This window comes from Poecilia mexicana, unplaced genomic scaffold (assembly GCF_051168715.1).
Source record: "Poecilia mexicana isolate PSO_F unplaced genomic scaffold, ASM5116871v1 scaffold_9, whole genome shotgun sequence".
NCBI classification, from domain to species: Eukaryota; Metazoa; Chordata; class Actinopteri; order Cyprinodontiformes; family Poeciliidae; genus Poecilia; species Poecilia mexicana.
The window spans coordinates 33818803-33843638 of record NW_028263378.1 but is presented as its reverse complement, the minus strand read 5'-3'; the positions used below and the strand labels follow the sequence as shown (position 1 = coordinate 33843638).

Below are 24836 nucleotides of genomic sequence, written 5' to 3'. Positions count from 1 at the left end.
ACATCATGGCACGGAGTGAATCCCAGTTTTCCATGTCTGGCATATAACCATTCATTTTAGCTTTTAAACTGGTTCTATTGATCCTGTGTCCAGACAGAGGGATAATCAAGTAGCCCAGCATCATGACCTGTTTCTTCTGAAGATCCTGCAGCTTCCACTTCTCTTCCTAACATGGCGCCTCCTCACCCTGAGTCTCATACTGATAGGAGGAACCACAGAGCTCTGTTAGGTTAAAGCTCATCTTCTGAAGTTGGGATATTTTTCCTTCAACAGGTTCCAGAGGAAACCTGATGTTGGACTGGATTTTATTTGAATGTCACTTGTGAATGTTAGAGTCTCATTTTCAACAGTCGAGCTATAAAGGTTGAAAAAGGTTATTATTTTGGAGAAAGTCTCATCAACATCAATATTTCCACTAAATAAGAAGCAAAAAATGGTTTGAAAGAGGAAAAGCCTCTCAGACTCTGAGCTAAAAGCAAGATGCCCAAACTATTTTTTTAAATATTAGACTGTGGCGGATACAAAAGGGTAAGAAAGTTATGACTTTGAAAGTCGAAATTATGACTTCCTGTTGGTCTTTTTTTTTTTTCTTTCATGGCGGAAATGGGCTTCCATACTTGCAGGTACTGCGTACCCAGCTAAATATTTTAGGGGTTCGCAGCATAGACGCCTCATGGACCGCTCCGGCGCAGGAAATACGGCGGCCATCTTGGAGCGGTATACCCTCCTACTTTGCTCAATCAAAACAGCAGAAGATGCCTCAGCACTGAGGGATATTGTTGTTCGGATCGATGGATTATTGATGCGAGGGCTCCACAGACAACATTTCACAAGTAAGATGGACATATTATTGTGTATATATTGTGATTAGAATATGACTTTACTGTATTTATGTCCACCGGCGAGATACCAGCTAATATTAGCTACAGTGCTTGGTGTAATACGGGTTCAGCCCCGCTATGAAGGCTAACTGAGATTCTGTTAATCTAAAAAAATTAATTATTCTCTAACATTGACTTAGATTATCTGACACAAGGGCCTATAATAGAAATGAAACAATATAACACATATTATAAAACTTATATTATGTGTTATAACATTCACAGGCAAAGTTTACACAGGTGGTAAAGATTATTATTTATATTCTTTCACTCTGTCAAAAGTAAGATACATCCTAAATCTTCCGTTTTTGTTTTGAAAGTTTCCTAAAGACACGATGTGAGGAAGAAGAGGGAGATATCTATAAAGAGAGACGGATTCACTGCAGCACGGATGAATCTCACATCGGATTTTGGACTCGTCGGCTGAAAAACATAAACATACATTATATATATATATATATATATATATATATATATATATATTAATCATTATTTATTTGTGCCATTATTAATCTTTATTTATTAGTGTTTGTATAGTTATATAAAATATATATTGATATTACTAAATAATTTATTAAATAAATTATGAACAGCTGTGTGCTTTGTAATATGCTCTTCATACATCGGTATCAGAATATTCCATTCCTATTCTATTGTTATAGCCACTAAGCATATTTAAATATGATGAACTATGTCTTAAAAACATACTTAAAAAATACAATTGTTTATAAATGTTGCTTTGATAGATGTTTGAATATGGTTTACAGTAACAAAAAGTGTGTTATGATCGATTAAATCCGCTGATATGTCATTGTGCTGCTAAACACATAACGCTGAGTGGAGTGGAGTACCGCTCCAAGATGGCCGCCCTAAATCTCGTCAGCGACAATAGGCGAGAGCGGTCCATGAGGCGTCTATCCTTATATTATGTCTATGGTACGCAGTACCCGACAGTATCCGCCTACTTTCACCAAGGTGCATGAGGAATTCCGAACGGCGTCTCAATAGAGAATTCATCTCTTCAACCAGTTCCTTTTGCAGGGCTATGTAGTCGTTATGTTGCAAAATAGAATCAAGGGTTGCATATTTCATTTCTAAAGCTTGCAAATTAGCAGCACATTCCTTATTTCGTGTTGAGGCATATAAAGTAGTATTACTCCTTATAAATCCCTTCACAGAGAATCCCAGAAAATCAGAGACAGAGCCAAAGTTAAACTTCAGGAACTCACTGAAATTGCTTTCAAACTGAGCTTTAAATGTTTCATCTCTCAGTAAGTGTAACCGGGATCCTTTCTGCGTTGTGGTGGTTATTGAGTGATCAGGCCGTTACACGGTTCGTCTTTAAAATGGGTGATTTCTCGATTTATTTTGGCGAGAACTGATGAGAATAACAAAGACAAAACAACCGTGTTAAAGGCTGCCCGCTCCAAGTCCTACACAGAACAAAAGTACATAACAAAAATTAACTTAATAGATCTATAAATAAACTGTATGCATTTAGATGAAAAATAAACAGCACACACAACATGACAAAAGGGGAGGGTGTAAGGGGCGCAAGACAATACCACAGAAGAAGAAATAAAAAGGGGGGGCTTCCAATCTAAAGTAACACGGTTAAAACAATGAGTTATTTCAGTCAGGTAAGGAGCAATACAAATAACCAAAAAAAAGACATTTTGTGTAATTATAACAAAAGAGATGTCATGATTCGTATGGTTTGGCGGTGAGGGAGAAATGCAGACAGGACCCAGGATGATGATGATGAAGAATTTTAATAAACAGCTCGACAGTCCAATAAACAGGCAGCACGGCAGAGAACAAAGCTAGCGCTTAACACCGGTAGCAACTGTTGAGTTAAGACCGAATAGTTGGAGCTGACGCCGACACAGGATAAGTCCTGTGTCGGCGTCAGCTCCAACTATTCGGCTATTCAGAGTAGAACGGTTAAGACCAGTTCTACTCTGACGACGAACACACCGACAGACTGACGCTGACAAAGACGAGGACCTGACAAGAGACAGAGACAACAGGTGGACTTAAATACACATGGGGGTAATCAAGGGAACGAGACACGCCTGGGAACAATCAGGGGCTGACAGGACAACACAGAGACTCACAAGGAACATAAGCCAAAATAAACACAGCGAAAACCCAAATCTTCACAAGAGAAATACAACCAGGTTACATAAGGATGAGTTAAAGCGCCACCTAGGGGCTTTAGAAGATGATGAGCGAATTGTGACTGAGCAGCAGATTGGTTGTGATCAGACCAGACAAATGGGACACAGTATGCATTTTGAACATTTTTAAATAAATCTTTCAAAGTAAAGATCAAGCCGAGAGAAGGTTTTATGCCTCCCTAAGTAGAATGAGAAGTCTTTTAACGATGGGTAAAACATGCGCCAAATGTCGACCAAGCCTGTATTTGTTGCCCACTTTTGGAGCACCTGAGATGAAACACATTGGTCCCTACTCTCAACACCACCCGTTCTGTACATACAGCTGTCCCAGACTGCGTTGAAATCTCCACCTAGCACCAAATGAAAACCTACAAGATCAAGCATAGAGTTAGCTACCATATCACAAAAGTCAACATCATAAATGCTTGAGGCATAGGCAGAAATGAATGCTATGTTTTTTTCCATAGCTGAGACACAGAGTTATCATGGCTGAATGATACAAATTTAATCTTATTTAACCATAGAGAAAGCTCTGTCTGGGAAAGTATGAAACAGGAGAAAGATGAGCTTAAAGTTGAAACGGAATTGGTCCACCATAGGCTGAACTCTGCTTTGGTTAGCAGCAATCACCTCCACAGAAGCAGGACTTTTACTGAAACCCAGTGGTCGGAAGTTTTCGTGTATCTGTACTTTACTTAAGTATATTTAATAATGGATACTTTTGACTTTTACTCCACTACATTTTACAGTAAATATCTGTACTTTCTACTTCACTACATTTTTACAAAACCATCGCATTACTCGTTACATCGAAGACGCATTGCGCTTTTTTTTCCGTTAGAATGTGAAGTTCAGGGACTTAACATGGCGCTGTAAAATCCAAGTAATAACGTGACTTACTAACAGCGTGTGTCTGTTGTCACCCATCGCCTCCCCCTCTCACTCGCACGCGGAGCTCCAAGACATGCGCAGTGGTTTTCTCTAAGCGGGATTAGATGTCTAATTGTCAGTATTACAATTCCTCTCTACATAAATCATAAGATATGGCAACATGTAAAATCAGCAGCGCTTCGTCCAACTTTTATCATCACTTGGAAAGGAAGCTTAAAAAGGTAAGCTCTGTGGACGTGATGTTAGCAAAGCTAGCTGTACAGAGACACATTTGTTGCATCTGCAATGAAAAAAAGTTGTCACTCATCCACTGAATTATTGTGCGGAGGTGTTGACTGACATGTCGCATGTATGGGACAATGATGCGACCAAAGTCTGCAATATAGTGATATGACATTCAGGAATGATCCGATGGTAACACTTTATTTGAAGGGGGTTGAATAAGACTGTCATGACACTTTCATAAACATGACATAACACGTCATGAACATGAATAAGCCTTCATGAATATTTATGACTGTTGTCATAAAGTGTCATTCGGTAAATTATGACACTTTTAATACGAAGTTGACATTATTCAAAATGTCTTTGTTATGACAACTTGACATTAACTAAGAAATCATTACTGTTTAAACTTTACCTTTAATAACATAAAGTTACCAGGCATTGTGCAAATTGTACTGCTATTGATATGCTATCTTTAACAGACTGATAACATATGAAGGCTCTAAATAATGCAAGGAGCCAAAATAAAACCTCTCAACATTGCCGAAAAAAATTCAAGTATAAAACTTAACATTCAAAGGCAAAAACAGGTTCCATACAATAAACAATCCAGATTTACTGAATGAAAACTTCCTGTTAGCATGGCGGCTAGCTGATTACTGCTAGCTCTGAGTGGCTGTTTCTGACTGAGCGGAGTAATTATGCAGATCAGGGAGGAGATCGATTATTTTTTCAGAGATTATCTGTCTCATGTTAGGACAGCAAAAGTTTTAATACGTATGTAAAATTTATTTTTTTAGGTTAGATGCTGCAGCTTTAATCAGAGGTTCGGTGTGAGTCACTACCAGGTGGAGCAGAAGTGGCGCTCTGTCTGTCAAATATTACTACCTGTAGCGTAGCAGCGGTTCAACAGGAGAGCAGAACCAGCGTCTTACATCGCAGCTCGAAGACTTAAATAATTTTGCGGGTTATTTGTTTAGCTTTCTGACTGTCATGCTAATCCGGGTGAGTGTTTGTAGCTGTGCGCTGCTTTACCTGCTATCTGATCCTCCGCATGTCTTTTTTACTGCAGTGAGCCTCGATGTAGCCAAACTCCGTCAAGTATGGCATTGTTTTTATGTCGTATTAGCTTCGTTGTGTTAGTGCATTTTGACGTACTTCAATTTTCCGCTGCAACACGCAAACTTCCCCATTCACTCAGTGCGTTATAGTTCCACATCGCTTAGGATTTGTTGCTGCGCGTTTGCGCACAGTGAAGGAAAGAGGAGACCAGCTGCACAGGCAGGCTGCGAAATGAGATTATCGGTATCGGCAACAAGAGCCAATGATCGCCGATCACCGATCATGCACTTTTTCACGAAAATCGGCCCGATTATGATCGGTGACCGATCGATCGGCACACCTCTAATGTTAACTTTGTATTAAAAGTGTCATAATTTACCGAATGACGCTTTATGACAACAGTCATAAATATTCATGAAGCCAAACTCTGAAAATGGCTTATTCATGTTCATGACGTGATATGTCATGTTTATGACAGTGTCATGACAGTCTTATTCAACCCCCTTCAAATAAAGTGTTTCCGATCCAATTCTTCTGGACAGTTCTTTACTGAAGCCTCACTGAGAACCGTTCTTTGTTCTTGTGATGCTCTGCGTACACTGCAGTAGCTATTATTTTATTTCATTAAAAAAATATAGATTTATTTAATTGACGAATAAATAAAATAACGTAAGAACGCAGAGCGTGCTCATTGCTCTTTGATTGTTTTCGTCTCCTGTCATGGTGTCAGACATTGCATCAGGAAGGAGGATGAAAACACCTCATGGTGCTTGGTTACTTCTTGCTTATTGCGCCTTGGACAGTGTTCATAGTTGAGCATTGCTTACTGTTAATGTGTTGCCTTAATTGCCATGTTTAATAGTGCAGACAGTTGTGGTTTCTGATATGGGCAATATGGGCAACCGCCCAGGGCGTTATCTTTTTAGGGATGGCAGGAGACCTCTGCGGATTGTTGCACAGAGATGAAAACAAGGCAGAATGAAAAAGAGTTTGAATTGATACTGGTTAAATTTATTTCAGCTCCAAGTATTTAATATCTAGGTCAGGGGTGTCAAACGTACGGCCCGCGGGCCGGAACCGGCCAGCTGAACGATTTAGTCCGGCCCGGGGGCTAAATGCATTATCATTATTCATGAAAAAACATATACTTCGTTTAATTGAAAATCTGCAGTTCTTATACTGTCCACGAGGGGCGCTGTGTTTTATTCAGAGCACACAACATGATGCAACACTGCAGCGGAACTAACAGCAGATGGCAGCACTGAGCTTCAGGTTCTGTAAACAAGTTCGATTCTATGCTTTACCAGCTTTTTATTTTGGCCCTGGCAACCTCATATTTCTCGTGCATGCTAACATATATACATGTTATGTATGTACGGAAGCGCATTGCTATAATGCAGTAAAAAAAATTTTTCGATCGCTATCTTGTTATAACGACTTACGTATCTCGTTTTAACGAGTTACGTATCTCGTTTTAACGAGTTACGCATCTCGTTAATACGAGATACGTAACTCGTTAAAACGAGATAATTTTAGGTCCAGGAAGTGGCGGTATTATGCTAGGCTAGTACAGTGACTAACATGAATTGGTCAGGTTTCCCTTCATGTTTGGTCTACAACATGTAGAGATACGGATGCTGCTTTGCACTGTGGTTAAAACCATTAACAGCATGCCTACTCCGACAAGATCCTAAACAGAACGGGACTGCACAGAAGGAGACGTTAGTCCGGTCCTCTAGCTGTGGCGGCGTTCCTGACTGGACCGAGGCTGAAGTTGGCTTTCGATTGTAGCTTCTGATTCGGGAAATGGCTAAAGGGAGATTATAACGGAGGCTCAGACGTATTTGATGAACATTTTCTGGTCAGATTTTTTACACTTGCTGAACAACAGCAACGGCTGTTCGTAACCAAGCAACCGAAATCAACAGAAGGCTAGGTAGTGGCAAAAGACAAAACTAGATCCTGTTAAGCATTCTTCAAAATAAAAGACTTCCTCTCTCCAAAATAAATCATAAATAAAGCTTTGAATGTAATTATTTTTCATGTCAGCTTTTTGTAATTATGTACAATCAAGTTAAATTCGGTGAATAATAATAATCATGTAAATTATACTTAACATACGACTTGGCATATGACTGTAAATAAGTAACTAATCATGGAAATTATATTTTACATATAAATGTTAAGAAATCATTTATTCTGCTTTAAAAACGAACATACATCGACACTTCAAATCTGGAGTAGATTATACTAATCTGCGCTAATGGCAGAATATTTCAAACCTAGTTTGTAATTTGTGAAATCTTTATCTGAATTGAAACCTCAGTAATGAGAGATTTAAAAATATTTTTGCATCTGGAATGCATTAGAAATGAACTCCTATCACATTTACAATGTTTGTTATTATTTTAACTTTCTGTTTTCTTTCACTTTTTTGTCCTAGAGCACCTGCCTTTTTGTGTGGTTCACAGGGATCCATCAGCTGGGATAGCAACAACTTTTCAGATTCCGATTTATAGTGATGCAACATAGCATCAGAGATGAATAATCGTGGAACATGCAAAAGAAAAAATATTGTTAAAAAGTAAAGAATGGGAATTAACAGATCTATGTAAAAGAAAGTTTAAGTATGCTGGAGCCAAGCCGAGTAGAGATTTATGAATCAGGATCATTAGGTGATTGTTTCTCAGGACGCTTAAAGGAGGCCATTCAGCTTTTGCTGATTTATGATTTATTTTGGAGAGCGGAAGTCTTTTATTTTGAAGAATGCTTAACAGGATCTAGTTTTGTCTTTTGCCACTACCTAGCCTTCTGTTGATTTCGGTTGCTTGGTTACGAACAGCCGTTGCTGTTGTTCAGCAAGTGTAAAAAATCTGACCAGAAAATGTTCATCAAATACGTCTGAGCCTCCGTTATAATCTCCCTTTAGCCATTTCCCGAATCAGAAGCTACAATCGAAAGCCAACTTCAGCCTCGGTCCAGTCAGGAACGCCGCCACAGCTAGAGGACCGGACTAACGTCTCCTTCTGTGCAGTCCCGTTCTGTTTAGGATCTTGTCAGAGTAGGCATGCTGTTAATGGTTTTAACCACAGTGCAAAGCAGCATCCGTATCTCTACATGTTGTAGACCAAACATGAAGGGAAACCTGACCAATTCATGTTAGTCACTGTACTAGCCTAGCATAATACCGCCACTTCCTGGACCTAAAATTATCTCGTTTTAACGAGTTACGTAGATACGTAACTCGTTAAAACGAGATAAGTAACTCGTTATAACGAGATAGCGATCGAAAAATTTTTTTTACTGCATGACAGCAATGCGCTTCCGTATGTATGCATGTTTTTCTATATGTATGCATTTTATGCATCAACAAATGTTCTTAATCAAATGTCTGTTTAAAACAGCTGACACTTAAGATTTCAAATGTGTGAAGCCAGATAATTTGTTCAAATTGCTTCCCAGATGTTGAAAATTGATTTTAAATATTTTCTTAATTTTTGTCTGTTGTATTTTGTGATGCAGGACAGTGTTTTTAAGTTCCAAAAACTGTGAATAAATGTTTTGCAACATTGTACAATCACTGAGATCAGTTCTTATGCATATTGCACTTAAATAAATGCTTAACTGAGTAAAAGTATTGTTGAAATTGCAGATACCTTTCTTAAAAACTGAGATTATTCATAATATATTTTGTAAAAGTGAAATTCGTTTAATATAAAAATCAACAACAAGTCCACTTTTATTGGTTCTATTTAATCTTGCAATGAGTTTACTTGTGTGGCCCCCTGCAGATCAGATTAAGCTGTATGCGGCCCCTAAACCAAAATGTGTTATGATCCGTGTTTTTGAGTGTTTATTTTTGACATTTTCTGTGTTTCTGTCCTGTTTCCTCTGAGTCTCTGTCCTGTCCTCCCCGTTGATTGTCCCCCAGGTGTGTCTACTTACCTGATTACCCTCCCTGTGTATTTAAACCCACCTGTGTCTGTGTTCTTCGTCGGATCCTCGTCTTATGTCTGTGTTCTGTTCCTGTGCTGCCAGTGATTTTCTGTTGTTCCTCCTGGTTTTTCATTAAATTATCACATATCATCATGACTACCTGGGATTCCCGGCGTCTCTCTCACCGTTCTCCGCAACACATCATGACAAAATGAGTTTGACACTCATTTTGTCAAACTCATTAAAACACCCCTGATCTAGGTGTTTTAATGGGAATGTGGATCTTTCAGATCAATTTGAGAACTAATTTTGATAGGTGCACTTTTATTTTGTCATGTAGCGCGGGGTGCTGGTCTTGGTCTTGATTTGGTCTCGGGTTCGGTGGTCTTGACTACAACTCTGCTACGTGGCTCCTTGGTTGCATGTCCTCCCCCACCCACCTTCTTTCCATCCCCTTTCTGTTGGATTTCTTTCAAAATAAAAGCCACTAGTGGCAACAAAAAGTGAAGTTCATGCTAAGTTAGGACAGGAGACAAGATGTTTCCATCCCTGAAATTATGATGCATAGAATCACATTTCTAAGTCTAAACTATGTTACAGAGTAAACATAATAAAAACATCCTTTATTTGTGGCATTGTTCATTAAAATGGCACATTACTGATGTATTAAAATTAAATACAATATTACTTAATTACTTAAAAATACTTAATATTTTATTAACAGTTAGGTAATGCATTCAGCAAGTACTTTTACTTTTAATACTTAAGTATTTTTAAAAGCCAGTACTTTTTTACTTTTACTTAATAAAATATTAATGTGGTACTTTTACTTTTACTAGAGTACATTTTTATCTGTGTATTTGTACTTTATTTATATACATTTTTTGAGTACTTTCTCCACCACTGCTGAAACCTCTCAGAGACGATTTCCTTGAGTATAAAATATGTCTGTATCATTTCAAATGACTCTAATTTAATATATTTCATAAAACGCTTTTATGAAGCATGAGCATCTCTACAGGATCTACCTGAGCTTTCTGAACACCTTGCTGTATGAGAGTATAGTCCAGTATGTGAGACCAATGCCATCTTAGCTGAGTGCTGACTAGCTCGTTCTGCTCCTGTCATCAATTCTGTGGACAGATTTAATGAGGCCAGACCCTGGCATCTTCATCTAGACAGAAATGACAGCTGCTACTATTATTAAAACAGAAGCTTATCAGAGTATCTCCTGTGCCTCTCCTGAGTCTGATGTTGGCAGGTAGACTTGCTAAAAATACTCTCCATTCCTCCTCAAACGAAAAGAAAAAATAAAACAAAAAGCAGCCCTAACAACATCCATGCACAGGGAGAGAGCCAGCAGCCTGCGGAGAGAGGAAGCCTAAACTCAAAAGGTGCTTTTCCACTGGTAATTCGAGCACCAACTGGTTAATGTGTGGTCCGGTTCTACCCCAGGTAGTGAACTTTTCTATTATACGGTCCGCTCTCCTCACTATTGTGGGCGGGACTTGAGCAGCAGCAGCTGTGTTCAACTCTGCTGAGTTTTGCAGTATTGGAGAACCTCGAGGTTCTGGTTCTGATGGACTAAAATAATCCCAGATATTTAACTTTGTCTTATAGAAATTCATTGCTGGCCCAAACATAATGATGAAGGCCCATATCAGCTGATTATTTCGCTATGCATGTAATTACAACCTTTTGGATTAGGCAATGCAGTCAAAAGATGTAAACCAATAGCCATGCATAAACTTTATTATTTTTTAAGCCAAATGAAAACTAAAATTTACATCACAAGTTAATATTATGTAGCGCCGGTGTTTAAAACAGTTGACGCAGAACGGCAGCTCCATCAGAAAGCTGACCAGAGCTGCACCGTTTCTGTCTTCTTTAGTATCTACTGCCCGTATTTCAGAGAAACGAGCTGCTAATTCACGGTCATTCTGCTGCAAAAGTTACTGCATGTGTTCCTGCCGCTGCTCCTGGTTATCCTCATAATTAAACTCCTCCATACAGCTCTCTGATAGCATGTCCGCTGCCCACATCTAAAGTTAAATTCTAAAAGCTAAAGGTTGTTTTGGAGTTGGCAGTGACGCAGATCACCAGCTAATCCATAAATGAGGTCAGCTGTCAAATGGTTTTGGTGCAGTACCTCAATCGGTCCTGCTAGTACTACCCCTGAAGTAAAATCTGAGAACAGCCGGGCTGAGCAGCACCGGATCTGCTAACGGAAAACTAATCTGGCCGAGGCGGACCGAGACCAAACCGGTTAGAAGCAGGCTAGTGGAAAAGCACCTTTCGAAACAACACAAACATCCCAGGAATAAACTGGCTGACAGGGAAGAGCATTTCTGATATCCGACAAAGGATTAAAAGCTTCAGAATGTGCAGACTCACATGCACCACTTAGCTTAGACTACAAAAGGAAAAAATAACAGGTGACAGTCAGTTTTTTGGTTATTGCCCTCGAAACAGTTTGTTTTATACTGCAGACATCATTGAAGAGCATTAAATAAATATGCATAACAGATATTTATATTTAAGTGTTTGAGTTGTTTCAGCAAAGAACTGTCTGAATATGAAGAGATGCTTGTTAACTACCTGAATAATTCCTCATAAAATAAATGTCAAGATGGACAGAAACATATTTCTGAAAGTATCTGAGACAAACAGGAAGTCATGTTCCATGCATCATAAGCATTGCACAACAATTACCAGTATATTCCAGATGCTGTTGTTCACATTGATAAATTATTTGCAAAGAGATATCCTAAACCAATAAAAACCCAAAACAAACAACAAAGTTCTTCCAATTGTACTCAAAAAGCAGCAGCAACTTTATTAAACTTTTTAAGAAATAAATTCAGGGTTTGAAAACGGTGTGGATTCAAACAGACAGCATGGTGTCTGCTCTGCACCAATAGGCACCACAATATTTACTCACTTTTTAAATACACAGGATCTTTCAGTAGGTTCTGTAAAATGTGAGTTTACATGTTAGGTCAAAGCCAAAAAGTCCAAACAATTTTAGCATTTATAATGCAGGCTATCCATGCTATGTTATTTACTTTCTTTTGTATAGAGGAACTTGTAAACACAGCAGATGCACGCGCAACGTGACTGCAGAAAGAACTGGACCGGTGCATAAACACTCACTGGTTACCATGGTTACTTGCATTAATCTTGAAGTTTTAACATTAGCTAGCATGTTGTTAGCCAGAGGACTAAATTTGTTTATCGCAGTGTGATAAAATAAGTTATGCTACTAAATTGACATTAGTGAATGAGAAGCGTTCATTAATGTAAAGCATTAATGCAGGTGAGTCAATAAATGATGAGAGAAAATGGCCCAAACATCAGATATTACTTGCAACTTGTTCACAGTAAGATCATCAACTCTCAATGAGATACATTTCCTTAAATGTACTGAAAAATAAAATCTGATTAATCTGCACATCCACACTAAGTCCAGTACCAATGCTATACCCAAACATAACAAATGCAGAAAAAAATCTATTTCAACTACTTAACACTAAAAGCCTAGGAGAAATTTTAAATCAATTAAGCTCCAGTTCCTGCTGTCTTGATGTCCTACCCACATATTTCTTTAAGAAGTTCCTGCCTGTCATTAATGATCTGATCCAAATAGTAAACTCTTTGCTCTCATCAGGTGTTTTCCCCCAGGCTTTGACAACAGCATTTATCAAACCATTGATAAAAAAGAGCAATCTGGACAAATCAGTACTACAGAATCACAGGCCGACCTCTGACCTCCCATTCATCAGCAAAGTTATTGAAAAAGCTGCTTTAACAGTTAAATGGCTTCCTAATGATAACCAACCGCTTTCACTCCTTCCAGTCTGGTTTCTGATCTCACCACAGCACAGAGACTGGCCTAATCAAAGTGTTCAATGATATCCATATAAACACAGATGGTGGGAGAACCACAGTGCTGGTTCTGTTAGACCTCAGTGCAGCTTTTGACCCTGTTGACCACGACATATTACTGAATCAACTGGAGAGTTGGGTCGGACTCTCTGGTCCAGAACTCAACCCAATTGTTACATAAACAACAGGGATTTCTTTGTTTCAATTGGAAACAGCTTCTCATCAAAGAGGTCAGAGGTCACATGTGGTGTACCCCATGGTTCAGTCATAGGACCCCTCTTATTCAATATTTATATGCTCCCACTAGATCAGGTTATAACAGGAAATTAGATCAGCTACCATAAGCAGTCGGCCTTCTATCACCTGAAGAATATCTCCAGGACTAGAGGACTAATGTCTCAGCATCTAGAGAAACTCATCCATGTTTATCTTTAGTCACATTGATTCCTCCAGCAGCATCTTCACAGGTCTGACTGAAAACATCAATCATCCAGCTGCAGCTGATCCAGAACGCTGCTGCTGCTGTTCTGACTAAAAGGTAAAGTAATTTTATTTATATAGCACATTTTCAGCAACAAGGCAATTCAAAGTGCTTTACGTGAGTTAAAAGGAAATACAAACAAAATAACAAACCAAAGGAAAGAAAACTAATCTAATGTTGTTCTAAAGTATGTAAACTAAGTGCTCCTGTTCAGGGTTGCTAAGTATCCAATTCCATTTCTAAATAGTGAGTACTCTACAGTTTCTAAAAAATAAGCTAGAGTGACTAATCTAAATCCTTTTCTGGGTTAAAAGTAATAGAAACTAAGCAATGACTGTTCCTGTTAAGTATTTCTGGATTCCAAGTTCGTACACTGCAAAAAGTGAAATCTTAGTAAGATTAAATATCTTAAATTAAGGAGATTTTTCTTGTTTTCTTTCTGACAAGATAATTTTTCTCACCAAGAGGGGTTTATGCTAGAATATTTTTCTTATTTTAAGTGTTTTTGTACTTAATTATCTCAGTAAGATATAAAAGCTTGATATTAAGAAAATATAACTTATTATGAGTAAATATGTGCTAGAATCTAGAATATCAATATTTACCAATCAAACTTCAAGTCTAGAACTTATTTTATATAAGTAAAATTTTCTTATTTCAAGCACAAAACGAGAAATCACTTACTTAATGAAATGTCTCTGGATAATTAAAACAGACTATGTCCAAATGGAATCATTTGTGCTATTGTCAATGAAAAATAAAACAGAAACATGAACTTGTACTCTTGTATAAGTTGGCAGAGTGTACTGGAAATTATTTAAACGGTTGTCATGTAACACAACAATTTCAGAGACAATATCAGTTTATATATCAAGATAATTCTTGGCATGTTTCCATCTGCTATGAACCTTCTTAATCTGATCTTCTTGATGCAAGATGTGGGACCTCTTACTGACATGTCATGAAATTTCTATTGATGTGTGATTTGAAATGTCTGGTATTCCACACAATGAGATTAGAATCAACAACGTTGATTAGCTCAATGTAATGATAAATATTGTAATTTTTGGTTTATATTTCAAATTCTCACTTTATAAGTGACTAATATTAGTTTGAACAATATTTTATTCATCATGTTTGTCATAAAAAGGGTATGATGTCATACCCTTTTTATGACATCATACAATCCAAATGGGAAAGCGCCCAAAATGTCAGTGAGGTAGTAGTAATGTTCGATACAACAGATTTTCTTTCCAATCCAATACCGAGTAAAATTTAAGCTGGTATTGGCAATACAGATCCCATACTTTCTGCAAAGACAGTTAATTTGTTTATTAATTAAATTAAAAAAAGTAATCCATATCTTGGCTTTATAAAAAGAACACAATGTACTCTCATGCACTCATTTTAAACTCAGAAGTACATTGAGACAACAATCTCGTTTACTATAAGCTATTTTAATTCAGCAGAAATATACAAAATATGTGAAAATGGTGTTGCAAATTAAAAAACAAAGACAATTAGTAGAATAATAGCCCTACTAAATATATCTTTGCTTAATTATTAAAACTACTATAAAATGACAGGTGAAATAGCTCCATGTCACTTTTATAATCTGTCAACATGTTCATTGTTGAGCATCAGCAGCACGCTGCGCTTGGGCATTGCGTCCTTACACATTACACACTCACCAGGCGGAAGAAAAAGTAGTTCCCATTAACAACGTTTCATTTAGGCAAGATCTCAATAATTTAGTTACTTTCTAACGTGCTCTTGTTAATCTACATTATCTCAAATTACTAAAGTGTGGAAAGTATTGATCCTTGGATCTGACAATAGATTTTAAAGAATTAAGTTCTGGTATCGGAAGAATCGATATTTCAGTATCAATCCGCACATCACTAACGGCAACGCCAGAGATCATTTAACTGCCCGGATTAACGGTTAATTCAGTTGTAACAGCCTAACTAAGCTATTATCTACAGTACTTTTATAAGATTTTCTTTTGGCAAATTCTCTAATCTCGATTGGACATGGATGAAGATGGAGGACTTTTTTACGTGTATAGACCCTAGAGCTGCTGTACTGAGAGGTAAGTTTAAAGCTGTCTATCTTTCTAAGATAAGCTAATTGTGAAGCTAGTTAGCATGTCGTGATATGCTAATTTTCACCCGCGGGTTAAAGAGCCTCTCTTGTGAATATGAGCTTTGAACAGTGATTAACCACAATAGCTGTGGCTTAAAAATAATATCTACACGAGGTTTTGGTAGCTTCCGTTTTTTAACATAGCTAAGGTGGCTTCTCATTCGTAGCTTCTGATGCGGGAAATGGTGAAAGGGAAATTCCGCCTAGTATTTCACTACCTTTTAGGGTGTTTGATGTGCTGTAATTTAAAAACTTAAATGCAATGAGTCTAAAAGCCTAGGTTAGATATTCTACACTGTTACCAGGATATTTTAAACACTATTTTTGATTGGTGAATTTAAGTAGTCCTATTTTGATTCAATTAAAATGACTGTCTTGCTATCTTGAATTCATGTAATATTGTAATTGAGCACATTAACTAAAATAAGACTTGTTTTATTTTTCAAGTAAACCAAACTGTTGCCATGGTGAAGCCTATGCCAGACACGTCTCCAATCATGTATTGCACCATCTACAAGAAACTTTGGGAATTGCAAGTGATGCTGTCCTTCACATTCTTGAGGTAAGAAATTTATGATACTTATTCATCATTACACTGATTAGTCCCTAAAACGTGGTTTGTTTTGTGATTGCTTTTCTGTCTGTGCTCCAATTAGCAGATGACCCAACAACTTCAATCAAACAAATTGGAACCATGCCTGCCCTGATCTTCTGAAAGGAGGACATCATAGCTACTACACCTTTCAGCATGCATGTGTGTGGCCACTCCTCTCTGTGCTGCTGACAGATATCTTGAGAACACTGTCCGTAACTGAGACAAGACTTCCACACATAAAAGGCTATGGCTGATTGGAAGATGTTCATTGTGGAGTAAGCTCCTATTGCTGACATCTAATCCCAAGTTTATTTTTGCTTTGGACAATTTGGTTTGCTTGACTCTTAGGGCATCTTATGAGTGCGACAGATGTGTCAGATCTTCATTGTTCTGTCATTTCACGGGATTGTTTCAGAATCAGATGCCCATCCAGACTTTAAATTCTGACCAGTAGTCATGTTTTACTATGTTTATGTGAAACTTAAACGTAATAAAGATGTTAAAAGTAATTGAACTTATGTCTTCATTTCAGGAAGCCAATAACATCTCTTATTCCAGTATAGACAGGATCAATTTTTGGATTTTTGCCTTAGCATAAGAACCTTGAGTAAAGCAATGACAAAATATATATTTTAATCCTATGCAACAATAAAAGTAAACTAGTTTTAAGCATATATATGCTGATTTTAAGAAATTCAATGTCAAGTAATATTTTCTTTACTTGAGATTATTTTTCTTAAAATAAGATAATATATCTTACTTGTTTAAGTAAAATTGGCTTGTTTTAAGTACAAATACACTAATTTTAAGATAAATAAATCTCATATATTCTATTTGTATTAGTAAAATTTTCTTATTTTTATGAAAATTGTTCTGTGTATTAAGAAAATAAATCTCATACTCTATTTGTATTAGTAAAATTGACTTGTTTTTAGTACAAATACACTAATTTTAAGATATTTGTAGGTTTATCTTGGTTAGATATTTTTTCTTGTTTTAGAAAATCTTGACAAGATAAATTTTCTTGTTCTGTTGGCAGATAATTTTTCTTATTTTAAGAAAATTAGACCCTATTTTTGTACTTTTTTTTCTTGTTTTTGAAAGGGGACTTTTTGCAGTGTAGTTATTCTAATTCTATTTTTGGGCTGTATAATGTTGATCTAAATAGTGCGTACTCAACAATTTCTGATATTACTAAAACTAAAATAATCATCTTCTGGGTTAAATAGGGAGTACTCCACCGTTTCTATAACAAAATAGAGGAAAGGACACATTAGGGGAGATGGCAACATTCAGACAAAACAAAGGGCAAAACAAAGACACGAGTGAAGGCGGTGATGTCAAAGGGCCATGGAACCACGTTGCTCAGCCTCCCGACAGAAGTCCGATAAAGGTGTTGTCATCAAGGCATGATGACCTTAGGAGCGCTCAGCTCCACAGCTCCATAGATACAGGAGGAGGTGAGGAGGGAAGAGCATTGTGTTTACATATCTTCAAGGAGATTAGAAATATGCAGCCCTTCCAAGGCCACATGGGGAAAGCCAATTCAGATACAGAATGTCTTAGGTCGGGAAGATTATAAATTTCAATCTTCCCTAAAGTCTCTCCAATACATCTCAGTTCCCAATCATCCAAATTAGTTTGGTCGTTCCACTGAACCGAAACTAGCAACTTCTCCAAGATCGATTCCATTCAGTTAGTGAGTTTTAGAGTCCTCATCTCTGTCCACACCAACAGTCTGAGTGTTTGCTAGTTCGGCCAAGTTTGTCACAAATTTGTCGATAATCCAGGAATCTACAAGCTCCAAACAGCAGAAATCCTGTTATCATGAATAAATCCAGGGTGAATCCCGCTGGGTTTGTCCCTGCAGGACAAGAGGCTCTCTTGTGCCCAGATTTCTTGTCAAAAATTTGATCAATTGCATTGAGAGATCGGTTGACCAGATCCATAATTTGTAGATTTGGATGATGTGCAAAGAAAGGCTCCAAAAATATAGAAAAAGACAGAAGAAAAACAGAGCAAGCAGAGAAGGCATGGGTAGGGAAGGAGCAGAGGAAAAAAGCGTCCACCTTCATCGAGAGCAAGAGAGATGGAACCAGAATGATAGAAAACATCACCCCAGTTTTAAAGTCCTTCACTGACACCCTGTAGCTCAGAGAATAGACTTTAAAATACAGTTATTTTATAAATCATTGAACAACGTAGCACCACAATACATTAAAGATCTGCTGCTGTTGTACCAACCTTCCAGGTCTTCTGGTTCTGCTCTGCATCCCCAGAACCAGAACCAAACATGGAGAAGCAACATTCAGCTTCTATGCACCTCAAATCTGGAACAAACTTCCAGAAAACTGAAACAGCTGAAACACTGAGTTCCTTTACATCTCGACTAAAAACCCACCTAGTTAGTTGCTTTTGAGACATAATCATGAAACATTAATCAGTAATCTGATGTGTAACGATGGCAAATGTAATTCTTCATGACTGTATTTTTGTGCTTTTATGATGTGAAGCACTTTGAAATGCCTTGTTGCCTTAATTTGCTATTCAAATAAAATTTGATTTGATTTACATTTTTATTAAAGAAAAAATCTGAATTCATATTTAGCGTTCAAAGGACAAGTAAAATAATTTTGTCCAAGTTTCGTCACAATTGGAGGGAAAATGAAGATGTAGCTCCATCCATCAAGGTAGGTGATAAATTGAGCCTTCAAAAATTACAAATGCAGCGGTTTGAGCGAGAGGAGGGCAAGTTACAGAATCAATGCGGTAAAAATAAAACCTTTGACAACTGCAGACGCTGCAAAGCTGAGTGCAGGAGTTGCGTCGGGTAAAGAGAAATGATCTACACTGGCTGCAAGTTGTGAATTATTTTAATAGCCTAATTGTAAATAGTTTAAATAGTTAGAATAATGGACTCTTCAATGCGTTCTGTAGGCGACGTGCGGAGTAGAGTGGAAGATGGAACGTGATGTCGACTGATAATTCCTCAATACGTTTCTACATTTGATCAATTTCCTTCAGCTTCATTTGTTTTTGTTTATGTTTCCAAAGCAGCAGCACAGACCTCAGGATCCACAATCCACATTTCTAAGGAAGTTCCATGAATGATCACTTTCCTGAAACACTGGAAAGATGGATAGAAAGAATAAAACTGATCTAATGGTAGAATAACAGATTAAAAACAATAAATATCTTTGTTTTTGAGCTCATGACTATTTATTTACCAATTTAATTGTTGATATATGATTTATTAATTAGAGCCCTTAATTAAAAATGTGTATTTTGTAAAACAGCTTCCATTTCAATGGGAAGAATCTTAAAAAACTGAAGATTTTTAAGGGGAATCTTATAAGGGGAAGCAAAATTTTAGGAGACAAGAAACTTTAATGTCTTGTTGATTGCAATTGTAACCCAGGTTAAAATAGCCTCTTCATAAAAATAATAGTAAATTAGATAAATAGGAAATAAATAAATAGGAAAATAAATAGGGAATTAATCGATCTTAAAATTGTTATTCTCTTATTCTGAAGGGTCACATTTATGTGTAACCCACGTGACTAGCTTCAGCCAATCGGGTTACTACGTTCTCTGACGTGAGAGAAAGCAAGCAGAGAGCGTAAAGCAAGCAGAGAGCGCAGAAGCAAACGGGATTGTGCTGAAAAGAAAAGACGGATAAGAGAAATGGACCACTCGTAGCTGATTTGCTGTTTAAGACGAGTTTGTGTTTTTATTTCTTGAGAAGGAGCTTTTCCCATATTTTTCTCTCACCCTGACTGCGTTCGGGATCATTTTTTGTGTTGTGGAACTGGACTTGGTGAGTTGAAAGTGTATTTTGTTTCTTTTGTTTTCTTTTTTTTTTTTAAAGATAATGTATTTGTTAAACATTTATTTGACTTAAATGGAAAGCTGAAGCGAAGGCTGATCAGCGGAGGTGTTGGCTGTTGCTCTTGGTGCTAACAGCAAGTCAACTGAAAGTCAACAGGAGTAACAGCTGATCCGCTGAAGCTAACAGCTGCTCTTGTCAACAGAAATTCAACGGCTTATCAGCAGAGGAGCTAACTGTTGCTAACTGTCGCTCTTTGTTGGCAACAGGCTTTTTTTTTGTTTTGTTTTGTTTTGTTTTGTTTTGTTTGTCGTTTTCGTTCGGCTGGAATCTGGACTAAGGAGTCTCGGATCGTCACTGAACTGAACCCTCCTAAAGAGTCTCGGATCATCACTGAACTGGATCTTCCTAAGGAGAACGAGATGGCGAGCCAACCCTGGAGCTAAAGACCATCAAGTAGGAGCTACGCCTTCTGCTGGACATTGCCAACCCTGCAACTTGGTATGACCTGCCCATGTTGTCATGCGTATTAGCAGTGGGTCACTGAAACAGAATTAACTGTTGGATCATCGGAAGAAACAAGACATCAATCTGAAGCACAGTTTGATCTGTCCTTTCTGAATTGTTCTGCTGTGTTGTTGTTTTGCTGTTATTGTTTTTTTTTTAACTCCTTAAGGGAAACACCAAAGAATTAAAAATAGATTAAACAGATTAAAACAAACTGTAAATCAAAATAGATAAATAGTATTAACTAGAACTTAAATAGAACTAAATAGTATTAACTAGAACCTAAATAGAACTATAACCTAGGTAAAATAAATAGTATCCTTAATTTAGATTTATAAAATACTCTGAAAGGAACTGGAAACTATTTTTCTTTTTTTGAATTTGTGTCATTGTGTGTTAATTGTGTAACATTGTTGTTGTTTATTCTTTTATTGTTCTTTAAACTAATAATAAGCCGACGTTTTAACTTAATTTTCTTTGGTCTGTGGTCATTAATTCAAACTACACTTCTCACTACCCCTGTAGCCGAACCTAGCTCTGGTCTTATTACAAATTTATTAACTGTAAACACATAGCGAGTGTTACAGAAAGTGGCGAGCCAGCCAAGGAGTAGGAGATAGAAGCATAAAATTTATTTCTGACCCTGATCAAAAGCAATAATAATTATAATAAAAAAAAAGCCAAGTTCAGCAAGAATAGAAAATATGGAAATAGTCAACAGAGAAAACGTTAAGGTCCCAAACTCTGTCATTGTCAGCGGTATTGCCGATACGGAGGCTGACGAGGATGTCTTAGATTTCCTGAACAGGTATGGGAAGATGAGAATCCTAAAATTAGACGACTCACAGTCCTCTTACCACCAAAATGCAATTGTGGAATATGAGAGTGGAACTGCCTTGACAGCACTTGAACCCCTACTCCCTTACATGTTTGAGAGCTCAACCAAAGTCTCTCATCAAATCAGAGCCCTGTCCAGTGAGTACGTGTCTGACGTCACAGACAGAGCCACCCACCGTTTTTTCTGTGAGTTGCAAGAAATTGCTAAATTAGGTGGAAAATCTTTTGAAGCTGTCCTGCATGAGCATCTGTCCAAATGCTCTCAATCAATCACAGGCAGCTCTGAGACACCTGAAACTGAGAGTTTTACTCTCGAAACACAAAGTGACTTAATGAACCCAGTTGCCAGACCAAACCAAGAAAATTACCAACCTTTTCAAAGTAAAAATGTAGAGCAGTCTAAAACTACTCTAAGCAGCTCTGACTCTGACTCAGTTAATCAACCTCGACTCAATCTAGCCTCCAACTTATCACAGAACCTTGTCACTCACCCTGAGGTGCAAAAAGTAATTGTAGAGCATATAGTACGAAGTGAAGCCCCATTCTCACAGGTGAGTGCCTCTTTTCGTCTGAGGCAGTTTTCAGGCAAATTACCTTGTCCTAGTCACGAGGCTGATTTTGATACATGGCGCAACAGTGTTGAGCTCCTACTTAAAGATCCAGATGTATCTGTCTTGCAATGCTTAAGAAAGATTTTAGACAGTCTGGTGCCACCTGCATCCAATGTAGTAAAACCCTTGGGCCCTACAGCATTACCATCAGCTTATCTTGAACTGTTAAATTCAGCTTTTGGCACAGTAGAAGATGGTGATGAGCTTTTTGCCAAATTTCTTAACACCCTCCAAGACCCTGGTGAAAAAGCATCACATTACCTTCATCGCTTGCAGACAGTCCTCTCTAAAGCTTTGAGCAGAGGCGGAGCAGTCCCCACTGAAGCAGACCGACACCTTCTGCGTCAGTTCTGCCGTGGATGTTGGGACAATGCTTTACTAGCAGAGCTCCAGCTTGAAAGAAAAAGAAATGACCCCCCTTCATTCACTGAGCTGCTGTTGCAGTTGAGAATTGAAGAAGACAAGCGTAGTACAAAGGAGAGTAGAATGAAAAAACACTTTGCTGCTACTAGACCAAAAGTAGCCTCCCACACTATTACTGCAACTTCTGACCTTTTTGAACCCACAGTGCAAGACAATCTCACTGAGATGCAAACCCAGATAACCCAGATGCAGAGTCAGCTGACAAGATTGAAACCCCAAAAGGTAGTTCAACCTGTGGTTCCCCAAAATGATCTGATCGCAGAACTAAAAGCACAAATTACTGAGCTGCAGAGTCATTTGACTAAACTAAAAACACCAAATTCCATTAAGAAAAATGCTAGTGCACCTAAAGCTAAGACACAAACTAAGCCTAGAACACCTGAACAAACCACGACAGTCCAAACTGTAAAGAGTAGGCCGAAGCCTTGGTATTGCTTTCGATGTGGCGAAGATGGCCATATTGTTTCAGCTTGCTCCAATGAATCAAATCCGTCCCTTGTAACTGATAAGAGGAAGCAGTTAAAAGCAAAGCAGTTACTTTGGGACGAACAGGACAAACAAACACAGTCTTTAAACTAGATGAGGCTCTCATTGCGGGACAAATGAGTGCTGTTAGCGAAACCAGTCCCACTAAGCATTCAAGAAAAAACAGAAAACGGTTCCATCACAACAAATCAGCCAAAGTGAAGTTACCCAAAGGCCTAGTTGGAGCCAAATACACTGCTGAGGTGCTAATTAATGGACAGGCTTGTAATTGCCTTCTTGACACCGGCTCACAAGTGACAACCGTATCACAGTCGTTTTATGACAGCTATCTCTCACATTTGGAGATCCATTCCATACACGACCTTCTTGAAGTTGAAGCCGCAAATGGTCAGAATATTCCATATTCAGGCTATATTTGTATTGATATCACATTTCCAAAAAACAGTTTTGGACATGAATTTATCGTGTCTTCTCTTGCGTTGGTTGTTCCCAACACGCGCTCCAATGTCCAATCTTCTCTCTTGATTGGTACTAATACTCTTGATCTTCTCTTTGAAAGTTTTTCTCTCACTAACACAGATTCCAGTACCCTTCCTTATAATTACAGAGTGGTGCTGAGCGTGTTACAAAAGAGACACAGGCAGAAAGAGACCAGCAATCTTGGTCTTGTCAGACTGTCAGGAAATGAGCCTGAAATCATTTCTGCAGGCCAAAGTAAAGTCTTGGAGGGGTCAGTTCATGTGAATGTTGACACTCCAGATAAGTGGATTGTAGTTGAGTCCCCCAATACATCTTCCTTACCAGGTGGTGTTTTGGTCACTAACTGTTTACTAACCCTTCCTGAGAACCGATCGCAAAAACTTCCTGTGGTCCTGCGAAATGAAAGCAAACATGACATAATTATTCCTAGAAACAGCGTCATTGCTGAAATTCATGTTATGCAGGAGATTTTGTCCCATTCTCATATCTCTGATGACTCAAACCAAATTTCTAGTCCACAGCCTGCTGAGCTTAATTTAAACTTTGCAGATTCCCCAGTCCCTGCTGAATGGAAAGAGCGAATTATGCAGAAGTTGAATGCTATGCCAGAGGTTTTTGCGCAGCATGATACTGATTTTGGATGTACTAATAAAGTAAAGCACCAGATCAAACTGAGCGATCAGACCTCTTTTAAACACAGGCCTCGCCCAATACGACCGCAAGACGTCGATGCTGTACGACGTCATTTGCAGGAACTGTTAGAGGCAGGGGTAATCCGTGAATCTGAGTCAGCTTTTTCCTCACCCATTGTGGTAGTAAGGAATAAAAATGGAGATGTACGACTTTGCGTCGATTATCGAAAGCTAAACCAGAACACAATCAAAGATGCTTATGCACTTCCTAACCTGGAAGAAACTTTTTCAGCCCTTAGTGGGTCGAAATGGTTTTCGGTCCTGGACCTCAAAAGTGGTTATTACCAGGTGGAAGTTGAGGAGGCAGATAAACACAAGACAGCTTTTGTGTGCCCACTGGGATTTTTCGAGTTCAACCGTATGCCGCAGGGTGTAACTAATGCTCCCAGCACGTTTCAACGGCTGATGGAGAGGTGTATGGGCGATATAAACCTTAAGGAAGTCTTGGTCTTTTTGGACGACCTTATAGTTTTTTCAGAAACCCTTGAACAACATGAAACACGTCTTCTCAATGTGCTCAATCGTCTCCAAGAATATGGTCTAAAACTATCACTTGAGAAGTGTAAGTTTTTCCAGACATCTGTGAGGTATTTGGGGCACATAGTCTCTCAGCGCGGTGTTGAAACAGACCCTGAAAAGGTTGCTGCTTTAACAACTTGGCCAAGTCCTACAAACCTAAAAGAACTCCGTTCC

The 24836-nt window shown here is 38.1% G+C and overlaps 1 protein-coding gene and 2 long non-coding RNA genes across 4 annotated transcripts in view; 2 read left to right on the top strand and 1 right to left on the bottom strand.

Moving 5' to 3' along the window:
- abca2 (ATP binding cassette subfamily A member 2) overlaps positions 1-24836 on the bottom strand; it is a 142322-nt gene that overhangs the window by 110039 nt on the left and 7447 nt on the right. The gene's annotated exons all lie outside the window — the stretch shown is intronic.
- LOC148157803 (uncharacterized) lies at positions 14609-16369 on the top strand. Its single transcript, XR_015764346.1, has 3 exons — positions 14609-15633; positions 16134-16248; positions 16343-16369. It is a non-coding gene; the product is annotated as an uncharacterized LOC148157803 (long non-coding RNA).
- On the top strand, positions 18923-21815 carry LOC148157802 (uncharacterized). Its single transcript, XR_015764349.1, has 2 exons — positions 18923-20098; positions 20449-21815. It is a non-coding gene; the product is annotated as an uncharacterized LOC148157802 (long non-coding RNA).